A 12,959-nucleotide genomic window follows, 5' to 3' on the forward strand; every position below is an offset into this window, starting at 1 on the left:
CCTGAGAAACCTACCTAGTATTTGATTTCTATGGCAAAACACAATAAAAGTCCAAGAAGGGCTAAGTCAGGCAAATGGACTGGCAGAAAAAGACGCTGGACTGAGAACAGACTGTGATGATTCTCATCCCAGCTGTACCTTATTCACTAGCTGAGCAAGGCTGGGCAGGCACTATGGCTCTCTGGGCTGAAACAGGAAAATGGATGGGCTGGGCAAGGCTGTTTGCAGAGCTTGCTCTGAGTCGCAACTTTCAAGGTCCAGGGTGCCTGCCCTTTAAGCAGAATAAAGAGCCCTCCAGCATGGGGACTCATCCAACAATTGTGTCCCTTGACCAAATGCTTCCACAAAAAAGCCACAGAATGTTTTTCATTCCCTTAGGACTTTTGATGAGCTCCTTCTGGTTTGTTTTGCCTTGTTTAAAATATCTAGCCCAACAACAGGGAGTACGGGGGCAGAGTTAAGTAGGCCCCGCTCTGGCTCCAGCCCTCCCCCAGACATTGGCCTGAGTCAGAATGAGTTTATAGGATTAAAAAAAAAAAAAAAAAACTTGCTCAAAAGTAAAATAGCTTCTGAAAAAAATGCTTGCAATTCACCAAATAGACACATCCAGGAGTCGCTTCACTATAATAGTCATATCCCCAAAGTGCTGAATTCCACCCTGTACATAATGAAAGAAAAGCAGCAGGCAGATCCCTGCCAGATAACAATGAAAAAGAAAGCTACAGAGGGACCTCACCTATGTAGTAGCTGCAAGCACAGATCAGGAGAATTGCCCACCAGCCTATCAGTGCCTGGGGGGCGGGGTTTACCTCTAGGACAGATCCTGGCACAAAGAGGTCCTCGATAAATTTTTGTTGAATGTCTGAATAAACCCATGGGTGGGTCAATGAACAGAGAAGAAGCAAGGAAGCACAGTTCACCAGAGGTCCACCCACCTGTTTTAGTATGAGAAAAACAGGTCCTTTTAGCAATAACAGCCAGAGGGAAAGCATTACAGGGCAAGAGAATGAGCATGTTTGCTGGGCGGTGCTTTCCCACGTGATGCAGGAGCAGCTGACCCACCCTTCAGCTGGGAAGTAGATAGTGCATGACTACCAGGAGTTCTGGTATAAAAAAGAAGCAAGGACCAACTCTCCATCTTTGCTAGAATTTGAACTTCCATTTGAAGACTCTCTGGGTGCCTGCTCGCCCTTTCTTCTCTCTACTTACTCCCATATACCTTGTCCTTATTTCTGTGTATCCATTTCTGTGTCCATTATTCCATTTTGTCTTGTTTCGTCAGCTCTGCAGTGTAAGTAAAACCTCAGATTTAAACCTTATGAAGGTGTTTAGGAGATAAAAGGGAATTTGAATATACTTGCAACCCCACCCACATTGTCATGTGGTAGTAGCCCAACAGAGCTGCTTCCACCATGAATTGGAAGAGGTGTCTGCAGTGGGCCTGCAGGATTCCAACACAGAGAGGCGCTAGGATCACAACTTGGGGAGGGGTGGAGGAGGAAGGGTTTAAACTCTATATGACTCCTTGTGGTTACATTCATGAAGTCTGTGGGTTTGTTTTTTTTTTTTACTGGCTTACAAGTCATTTAAGACAACTGTTATATTAAATAACCTCTTTCACTTGCTTACGACATTTAGAAGAAGAGGCACATACAAAATGCCTTTCATGTCAGCCAGATTGCCCTGAGATCCTCAGCCAAACAAGACAATCTAATCATAGGAGTAAGGAATTCATGCTTTGTTCATTCGTTCATAACTTATCCATTTTGCAAACACTGAACATCTCTGCTGTACACCAGGAGAAATACAAAGGTGAACAAAACAGGGTTTTGAAATTGAGTTTTTTCCACCTTGAGATTTCACAGTCCTATAGTTGATTCCTCTAGGGGTGACTAATTTATTTCACTTCCTCCAAATATGTTTATAAAGATGAGTGGAGAAAGCTAAACCCAACAAGTGTAGGTTCAAATCTTGGCTCTGTCGCAGTGATGTGTGATACTTGGCAAATTTCTTAACCTTTCTAAGCTTTAGTTTATTCATCTATAATGATGATGCCTATTTCACAGGACTGTTATGTTTGCTTGAAAAAAAAAATAAAATGCATAGAACAGTCTTTGCAACAGTTTTTGCAACAGTAAATATTGCAAATTAGTCATTCAATTTGTAAATAATTCCTGGGAGGAATTCAATCAAAGTTAATTTGTTACTTCTAGTATCCTCTCTTCCTCTGACCATTTCTCCTAGATTTGTACTTTTAGTACTGTTAGTGAATCTGACCTCCTTCTCCCAAATAAGTTTGACTCTCATATGCTGTTTTATGTACTGCAGCTGTTCTTTGCTTTCAACACACGCCAGTATGAAACTTTCAAATGAGCTAACTCTGACTTTGTTTTTTACATTAGTACCAATAAAAGCTAACATTTATTAACTCAAACCTAGTCAAGTTGTAGGCACAACTCAGCATTTTACCTGTGTCACCTCACTTGATTCTTTTAAGAGCTCTGTGAAGTAGGTACTATATTGCATCTGCTTTTACAGCTGAAGAACAGAGAGATTAAGGAGTTTGCCCAAAGGTATGCTCCTGGTCAGAAGGGAAGGCAGGATTCTGGAACTCTGGCAGCCTGGTTCCAGAGGCCACCCTCTTAACCACTACACTATGCTGCCTTTATGGTGATTACTAGGTAGTATTGGGCTGCAAGTAACATCATAAGAGATCAAAGTTTTCAGCCAATTCATTTGATCACAAAATTCTAGGAATTCATCCAAAGTTTATTACATAGATTTCTGTAAAGAAAATGCATACACACACATATATATACTTATGCATTTTGTATGTCTACATATATCAACTCTCTCTGTATATGGTATAAACATGTACACATATATTTCCATCACGATGGCTTCTGTTAAACATGAACTGAATCAATGCAGTAGTTCTGTAAAATTTGGTAGCCGGTGTTCTCAGTTCATCAGAACTCCAGAATCACAATGCATTCGTTCAGTATCTACTGAATACATAACTGGAGCTACTGTAATGATGTCCATGTGTAGAGTTTTCTCTTGTGTTATTGGAAGAGGGTATTTGCTATGACCAGTGTGTTCTCTTGGCAGAACACTATTAGCCTTTGCCCTGCTTCATTCTGTATTCCAAGGCCAAATTTGCCTGTTACTCCAGGTGTTTCTTGACTTCCTACTTTTGCATTCCAGTGCCCTATAATGAAAAGGACATCTTTTTTGGGTGTTAGTTTTAAAAGGTCTTGTAGGTCTTCATAGAACCGTTTAACTTCAGCTTCTTCAGCATTACTGGTTGGGGCATAGACTTGGGTTACCATGATATTGAATGGTTTGCCTTGGAAACGAACATAGATCATTCTGTCATTTTTGAGATTGCATGCAAGTACTGCATTTCAGGCTCTTTTGTTAGCCATGATGGCTACTCCATTTCTTCTAAGGGATTCCTGCCCACAGTAGTAGATATAATGGTCATCTGAGTTAAATTCACCCATTCCAGTCCATCTTAGTTCACTGATTCCTAGAATGTCAATGTTCACTCTTGTCATCTCCTGTTTGACCACTTCCAGTTTGCCTTGATTCATGGACCTAACATTCCAGGTTCCTATGCAATATTGCTCTTTACAGAATTGAACCCTGCTTCCATCACCAGTCCCATTCACAACTGGGTGTTGTTTTCACTTTGGCTCCATCCCTTCATTCTTTCTGGAGTTATTTCTCCACTGATCTCCAGTAGCATATTGGACACCTACCGACCTGGGGAGTTCATCTTTCAGTGTCCTATCTTTTTGCCTTTTCAAACTGTTCATGGGGTTCTCAAGGCAAGAATACTGAAGTGGTTTGCCATTCCCTTCTCCAGTGGACCACATTCTGTCAGGTTGACACCAAAATCAGATTGATTATATTCTTTGCAGCCAAAGATGGAGAAGCTCTATACAGTCAGCAAAAACAAGAATGGGAGCTGACTGTGCTTTGGATCATGAACTCCTTATTGCCAAATACAGACTGAAATTGAACAAAGTGGAGAAAACCTCTAGAACATTCAGGTATGACCTAAATTAAATCCCTTATGATTATACAGTGGAAGTGAGAAATAGATTTAAGGGCTTAGATCTGATAGAGTTCCTGATGAACTATGGATGGAGGTTCGTGACATTGTACAGTAGACAGGAATCAAGACCATCCCCAAGAAAAAGAAATGCAAAAAAGCAAAATGGCTGTCTGAGGAGGACTTACAAATAGCTGTGAAAAGAAGAGAAGCAAAAAGCAAAGGAGAAAGGGAAAGATATAAACATCTGAATGCAGAGTTCCAAAGAATAGCAAGGAGAGATAAGAAAACCTTCCTCAGTGATCAATGCAAAGAAATAGAGGAAAACAATAGAATGGGAAAGATTAGAGCTACCAAGGGAACATTTCATGTAATGATGGGCAATAAAGACAGAAATAGTATGGACCTAACAGAAGCAGAAGATATTAAGAAGAGGTGGCAAGAATACACAGAAGAACTGTACAAAAAAGATCTTCACAACCCAGATAATCACAATGGTGTGATCACTCACCTAGAGCCAGACATCCTGGAATGTGAAGTCAAGTGGGCCTTAGGAAGCATCACTACAAACAAAGCTAGTGGAGGTGATGGAATTCCAGTTGAGCCATTTCAAATCCTGAAAGATGACGCTGTGAAAGTGCTGACCACAATATGCCAACAAATTTCTCAATCTCAGCAGTGGCCACAGGACTGGAAAAGGTCAGTTTTCATTCCAATCCCAAAGAAAGGCAATGCCAAAGAATGCTCAAACTACCACACAATTGCACGGAACTCACATGCTAGTAAAGTAATGCTCATAATTCTCCAAGCCAGGCTTCAGCAATATGTGAACCGTGAACTTCCAGATATTCAAGCTGGTTTTAGAAAAGGCAGAGGAACCAGAGATCAAATTGCCAACATCCACTGGATCATCAAAAAAGCAAGAGAATTCCAGAAAAACATCTATTTCTGCTTTATTGACTATGCCAAAGCCTTTGACTGTGTGGATCTCAAAAACTGTGGAAAATTCTGAAAGAGATGAGAATAGCAGACCATTTGACCTGCCTCCTGAGAAACCTGTATGCAGGTCAGGAAGCAACAGTTAGAACTGGACATGGAACAACAGACTGGTTCCAAATAGGAAAAGGAGTACAATAGGAAAAGGAGTGTATATTGTCACCCTGCTTATTTAACTTATATTCAGAGTACATCATGAGAAATGTGGGCTTGAAGAAGCACAAGCTGGAATCAAGATTGCCAGGAGAAATATCAATAACCTCAGATAAGCAGATGACACCACGCTTATGGCAGAAAGTGAAGAAGAACTAAAGAGCCTCTTGATGAAAGTGAAAGAGGAGAGTGAAAGAGTTGGCTTAAAGCTCAACATTCAGAAAACTAAAATCAAGGCATCTGGTCCCATCACTTCATGGCAAATAGATGGGGAAACAGTGGAAACAGTGGCTGACTTTATTTTTCTGGGCTCCAAATCACTGCAGATGGTGATTGTCGCCATGGAATTAAAAAACGCTTACTCCTTGGAAGGAAAGTTATGACCAACCTAGACAGCATATTAAAAAGAAGAGACATTCCTTTGCCAACAAAGGTCTGTCTAATCAAGGCTATGGTTTTTCCAGTGCTCATGTATGGATGTGAGAGTTGGACTATAAATAAAGCTGAGCACTGAAGAATTGATGCTTTTGAACTGTGCTGTTGCAGAAGACTCTTGAGAGTCCCTTGGACTGCATGGAGATCCAACCAGTCCATCCTAAAGGAGATCAGTCCTGGGTGTTTATTGGAAGAACTGATGTTGAAGCTGAAACTCTAATACTTTGGCCACCTGATGCGAAGAACTGACTCATCTGAAAAGACTCTGATGCTGGGAAAGATTGAGGGCAGGAGGAGAAGGGGACGACAGAGGATGAGATGGTTGGATGGCATTACCACGTCAATGGACATGGGTTTGGGTGGACTCCGGGAGTTGGTGATGGACAGAGAGGCCTGGCATGCTGAGGCTCATGGGGGTGCAAAGAGTCGGACACTACTGAGCGACTGAACTGACTGACTGAATGACTGACTGACTGTAATGATAAAAAGATGAGCCCTGTCAATGAGGAATTCATGGTCCAGAAGGGGAGAGAGAGACCTAGCAAGGAGGTCATCACAACATTATTTGTGTAAACAAGTACTTGACACACAAGGGTAAAGTAAATATCCCCCAAAACTGTTTACTTAATAATAATAATAATAAAAGAATGAGTCCCTTTTAGACTTCTGGAGGCACCCTTCACATGGGTTCTCATGGGTATATTTTTCATTAATTCCAGAACCACTGAGGGCCAAGTCCTGCTGATCCAAGCCCTTCCAAGATATTAATAGAACTTCCTTCAGCTCATCTGGCTTCAAGTAAACCAAGACAGAGTATTCTGCAAAGACTCAATCTCTATCCACCAATCCTCCCATCCCCTAAACTCCTAGGTTTCTAGAAAAAGCAATATCTGAGGTCCAATCAGACAGTTCCTTACAGAGGCAGGGTCTCCACTATGTATGGATGATTTCCACAGAATTTTGCCCAAGGGCTACAAATGGAACTCAAAGTCTCGTCCTTCTATGATGATTTAAGTTCACTGGGCTTGGGTTAACAACAGTAAACATTATTCCCAATCTCTTTGGTTTTGTACAAAGGATGGAAAGAAAAGAATTAATACACAAAAGACTTTTTTTAAAGCTCAGCTTTAACATGGCAAGAAGGAAATATAGAGGGGAAATATCTCTTAATTTCATGTTAAAAGCAGAGAGAAGAAATGTCTTCAGCTTTGAAGAACAAAGGAGTAACAGACTACACAAAGCAAAAAATTTAAAGATAACTCATATAATCTTATTAGCAGCAACGTTTTTATTACAAAACTTACAGACTATGGTATATCTAATTGTTGCCCTTGTTGCCCTAGGGGAAAAAATATCTTATTGTTTACCTTTTATCTGATCTTATGTCTGTCTTCCCTTTTATTCTTAAAGCACATCTTATCCTCACTAATCAAGTAAAAATAGTTTATCTCTTTTTTTTTTGATGGCACAAATGGAATCTTGTTCCTCCCTGTAGTGTCTAGCATGTTTCATTGCACATTTATTTGCCGATCAATAAAGAAGATATTTTCACTTGGGACCAAAAAAAGACATTAATTTATTTATTTATCTTCCACAGAGAGAACCAACTCCTACCAGAGATCATAAAATATTTGGATACTGAACTTGTCAGTGCTCTTCCAAATGTTCATATTCAATTTGAGGAAAAGTTTATTTGGTAAGTTTGGTCAAATGCCTAATGGAATAATGCAAAGGAAGTAAAGACCTGAAGTGAAAAACATTGAAAGGTAAGGAAAAGGTGGAGACTAAGATTCAGATCTCAAAAAAAGCACTAAATTTATTCTTATAAACTTACTTTCCAGAGCTTTGCTAACCAGGTTGCATACAATGCTTTGAAAATCTAAAGGGATAAAACTTTCTAAGGCAGAGTTTCTCAGAGTATGATCTAACCCTCCCACTCCCACGCCCATCAGAACCACAAAGTGCTGAGATTCTAAGGTCCAACTCCTATATTTTTAGGAAACCCACAAATTATTGGTAAAATACTCAAAACTAGGACAAGAACTCCAATTTACAAAGGACACACAAACCCCACTTTCTTTACCATAAAGTTTATGTTAGTTTGGTAAATGGATGAAGATGACCAAAAATACATCTGCCTTCAAGGAGCAGTAAAGCCCCTGAGTGCTTGAAATTTATCCTGCCTCTTTCAAAAGAGGTGCACAGACACTGTTCTATGGCCCCACAAACCAGATGCTTCTGTCAGAACTAACCCTCTTATCCTAGTCACAGCACAGCACAAAGGTTATCCAGTGAGATAGTCTATGTTCATACCTGCTAGAGACTTACAGACTAATCAGATTCTCACTGCTGATGGGGCTGGGAGATGAGAAAAATAGAGAAAAGCAGACAAACCCAAGTGTGCCAAGAACATCTCTCTCTTTGTTTAAGTCACTGGTGGCAGGCTTTCTGTTTCCTTGTAGCTGAATGCACTTCTGACTGATACTACTTACATTTTAGTGAATACCACTGAAATATAGTTTCATATTTTATTAGTACAGATAACATTAATGATACAGCCCTTATCAAAGACAAAATTATTAAGAACAGAATTGAACAGATGACATTTGAGAAAAGATGCCAGGAAAGTCTCCTAAAGGAATTAGAGTATTCAGTTCAGTTCAGTTCAGTTCAGTCACTCAGTCGTGTCTGACTCTTTGCGACCCCCTGAATCGCAGCACGCCAGGCCTCCCTGTCCATCACCAACTGCCAGAGTTCACTCAGACTCATGTCCATTGAGTCAATGATGCCATCCAGCCATCTCATCCTCTGTCGTCCCCTTCTCCTCCTGCCCCCAATCCTTCCCAGCATCAGAGTCTTTTCCAATGAGTCAACTCTTCACATGAGGTGGCCAAAGTACTGGAGTTTCAGCTTTAGCATCAGTTCTTCCAATAAACACCCAGGACTGATCTCCTTTAGGATGGACTGGTTGGATCTCCTTGCAGGCCAAGGGACTCTCAAGAGTCTTCTCCAACACCACAGTTCAAAAGCATCAATTCTTCGGCACTCAGCCTTCTTCACAGTCCAACTCTCACATCCATACATGACCACTGGAAAAACCATAGCCTTGACTAGATGGACCTTTGTTGGCAAGGGAATGTCTCTGCTTTTGAATATGCTATCTAGGTTGGTCATAACTTTCCTTCTAAGGAGTAAGCGTCTTTTAATTTCATGGCTGCAGTCACCATCTGCAGTGATTTTGGAGCCAAAAAAAAAACAAAGTCTGACACTGTTTCCACTGTTTCCCCATCTATTTCCACTGTTTCCCCATCTATTTCCCATGAAGTGATGGGACTGGATGCCATGATCTTTGTTTTCTGAATGCTGAACTTTAAGCCAACTTTTTCCACTCTCCACTTTCACTTTCATCAACAGGCTTTTTAGTTCCTCTTCACTTTCTGCCATAAGGGTGGTGTCATCTGCATATCTGAGGTTATTGATATTTCTCCCGGAAATCTCGATTCCAACTTGTGTTTCTTCCAGCCCAGCGTTTCTCATAATGTACTCTGCATATAAGTTAAATAAGCAGGGTGACAATATACAGCTTTGACGTACTCCTTTTCCTATTTGGAACCAGTCTGTTGTTCCATGTCCAGTTCTAACTGTTGCTTCCTGACCTGCATACAGGTTTCTCAAGAGGCAGGTCAGGTGGCCTGGTATTCCCATCTCTTTCAGAATTTTCCACAGTTTATTGTGATCCAGTCAATCCAAATATTCTGCAATATAAGCATACTTTCATAAAGCAAAGTAAACTGTATGTTACTATATAACTGGTAGTCGAGAAGAATGTTGTTACTCATGAGTCTTAGCAGAAGCCCAGCATAGAGAAGAGCTTGCTTAAAAGCATGGAGACAGTACAGGAATGAGTGCTTTGCAGCCACAAATTACTACAGTTATTTAGTAGACTGAGACAACTATGCAGCTGCACATATAGGCTATCCTACACAAAAAGGAAAAATGACTCCAAGGATGAACTCAACAGCCCAGAGGGTAGAGCTGGAACTATGGGAAATGATTCTCAGGCTTTGCATCCCAATGAAGGAAGAGTCAACCTGTGTCCAGCTGAATTTCAGATTTGCTATGGATCAGTGACCTTTGAGTACCTCTTCACTTCCTTCTTTTTGAAAAGCAGTGTCTATTCTGATTAGTCTATGCCTGTGTTGGTTGTACCTTTAAGTTGCAGTATTTGGATTGAGAGGAAGTGTACTCAAGGACCTATGCTTAAGAAAATGCCCCTGAGAGAACTTCCCTGGTGGTCCAGTGGTTAAGACTTGGCCCTTCCAGTGCAGGGAGTGTGGGTTTGATCCCTGGTCTGGGAACTAAGATCCCACATGCACTGCAGCAGGGTCAAAAAAATTTTTTTTAGGTTAAAAAAAAATTGCACCTGAGGAGCCTCATTCATACTTGGACCTAATTTAGATGAAGCATCCTGGACACTGAGCTGATGTTATAAAGGTCTGGGACTTTGAGGATGCTTATTATGAGCTGAGGATATTTTGCATGTCAGATGAACGTAAATAATTTGGTACCAGAGGGCAGACCATGTTGGCTTAAAATATGTTCACACGTTCTCTTAGGTTCTCCAAGAGTGGGGCCTAGTTCCCCTTGCTTTGAGTGTGAGTTGAACTTAGTGAATCATTTCAAAAGAATAAAATAAGGTAAAAGTGAAAATATGAGTCAGAAATACTATAGAAAGTAGATATGATAGTTCCAACAGTGTTAAAATCTGGGGTTATGTAGGCAATGAGTCATCACAACCTAGAATTCTAAACTTGTCAAAACTGTCAATTAAGTGCGAGAGCAGAATAAAGATATTTCAGATTCGCAAAACCTCAGAATATTTGTATTCACTCATGATTAGGAAGTCAACTGTGGATGTACTCTAGCAAAAGATGGAGAAGAGAAATAAATAAAGCAGATAATTAATAATAGCTAACATTTACTAAGTGCTTATTTTATGCCAGGCACTGTGCTGAGTCTTGTTCGTGTATTATTCCGTTTAACCACACAACAATCCTATGAAGAATATACTATTACTACCTTATAGAATAGGAGATTGAGGTATAAAGGAGCCAAATAAGTTACCTATGTTATTGGTAAGTTGTAGAACTAAGATCTAAGCCTGGGCAGTCTGTCTGACTCTAGAGCCCATGATCTTAAACACTCCCTATCTTTCCAGGAAGTCATGTTACCATGAAACATGGGATCAAATCAGGACAGCAGCGAGGGAAATCTTCAGGATGAAAGCTAAGAAGCAGGACTATCATCATCAGTGTAATAAACTGGGGCAGGAGAAGAGAAGAAATGAGTCAACTCTAGGAGGAAAAGAAGATGACTTCATAGATAGCATGATCTAAGAACATTAAAAGAGTGCAAGGAAACAAAGAGCAGTTAGAAAATCAAGGAAAATAAAAAAAATATACCCATAAGATGGAAAATCGCTGGGCCCAACCAGGGCCCAGCAAGACGGCTCCTGAAAAGGAAGTTGGTGAAAAGAAGAAGCTGGTCCTCCATCAACAAGGTGGTGACTAGAAAATATACAACCAAAATTCACAAGTGCATCCATGGAGTGGGCTTCAAGAAGCAGACCCCTTGGGCACGTAAAGAAATCCAGAAATTTGCCACGAAGGAGATAGGAACTCCAGATGTACACATTGATACCAGGCTCTACTGGGCCAAAGGAATAAGGAATGTCCCATACTGTAACCATATGTGGTCGTCCAGAAAAAGTAACGAGGATGAAGACTGACCAAACAAGCTTTATATGTTGGTTACCTACATACCTGTCTGTCATCACTTTTAAAAATCCACAGACAGTTAATGTGGAAAAGAATTAACTGTGATTGTTGAATAAAGTTATAGAACTGCCTTCATATCTTGATTTTCCTTTTCAAGTTCCAACATAAAGGCTTGCATATCTTTAAGCAGTTTCCAGTTACAGGATCATCTGGAGAGTTTCCTAAGTACTGTGCTTGGACCTCTTCTCCCCAGTCACTGGAGTTTCTGAATATTTGGACAGGAACTAGGCAGGTGTTCTAAGGTGTTTTTGAAGTGCAACCTGGCTTGAGAATGACTATCCCAACTATAGTCGGGACACCATGGGGTATTAATGTTAATGCTTTTACACGCATGTCTTGTTGATTTTAAGATAAACAGTTTTCCAGAAACTGGCATGTAGAAGTTAACTGCTATTTTTCACATTTTAACAAACTAAAATGATATATTTCATAGATTTAATTAAACATGTTCAGTTCAGTTCAGTTCAGTCACTAAGTCGTGTCCGACTCTCTGTGACCCCATGAATCGCAGCACGCCAGGCCTCCCTATCACCAATTTCTGGAGTTCACTCAGACTCACATCCATCAGTCAGTGATGCCATCCAGCCATCTCATCCTCTGTCGTCCCCTTCTCCTTCTGCCCTCAATCCCTCCCAGCATCAGAGTCTTTTCCAATGAGTCAACTCTTCGCATGAGGTGGCCAAAGTACTGGAGTTTCAGCTTCAGCATCACCTTACAATGAACACCCAGGACTGATCTCCTTCAGAATGGACTGGTTGATCTCCTTGCAGGCCAAGGGACTCTCAAGAGTCTTCTCTAACACCACAGTTCAAAAGCATCAATTCTTCGGCACTCAGCCTTCTTCACAGTCCAACTCTCACATCCATACATGACCACTGGAAAAACCATAGCCTTGACTAGACGGACCTTTGTTGGCAAAGTAATGTCTCTGCTTTTCAATATGCTATCTAGGTTGGTCATAACTTTCCTTCCAAGGAGTAAGCGTCTTTTAATTTCATAGCTGCAATCACCATCTGCAGTGATTTTGGAGCCCCAGAAAATAAAGTCTGACGCTGTTTCCACTGTTTCCCCATCTATTTGCCATGAAGTGATGGGACCAGATGCCATGATCTTAGTTTTCTGAATGTTGAGCTTTAAGTCAACTTTTTCACTCTCCTCTTTCACTTTCATCAACAGGCTTTTTAGTTCCTCTTCACTTTCTGCCATAAGGGTGGTGTCATCTGCATATCTGAGGTTACTGATATTTCTCCTGGCAATCTTGATTCCAGCTTGTGTTTCTTCCAGCCCAGCGTTTCTCATGATGTACTCTGCATAGAAGTTAAATAAGCAGGGTGACAATATACAGCCTTGACATACTCCTTTTCCCATTTGGAACCAGTCTGTTGTTCCATGTCCAGTTCTAACTGTTCCTTCCTGACCTGCATATAAGTTTCTCAAGAGGCCAGTCAGGTGGTCTGGTATACCCATCTCTTTCAGAA

At 40.8% G+C, this 12,959-nt stretch overlaps 1 long non-coding RNA gene and 1 pseudogene across 4 annotated transcripts in view; one reads left to right on the forward strand and one right to left on the reverse strand.

Annotated features, from left to right (window-relative positions):
- The window catches only part of LOC139182701 (uncharacterized), a 697,507-nt gene that overhangs the window by 367,628 nt on the left and 316,920 nt on the right, over nt 1–12,959 (reverse strand). The window lies entirely within an intron of this gene.
- LOC109557886 (large ribosomal subunit protein eL31-like) lies at nt 11,114–11,520 on the forward strand (annotated as a pseudogene).

The sequence above is a fragment of the Bos indicus genome, chromosome 4 (genome assembly GCF_029378745.1).
Source record: "Bos indicus isolate NIAB-ARS_2022 breed Sahiwal x Tharparkar chromosome 4, NIAB-ARS_B.indTharparkar_mat_pri_1.0, whole genome shotgun sequence".
NCBI classification, from domain to species: Eukaryota; Metazoa; Chordata; class Mammalia; order Artiodactyla; family Bovidae; genus Bos; species Bos indicus.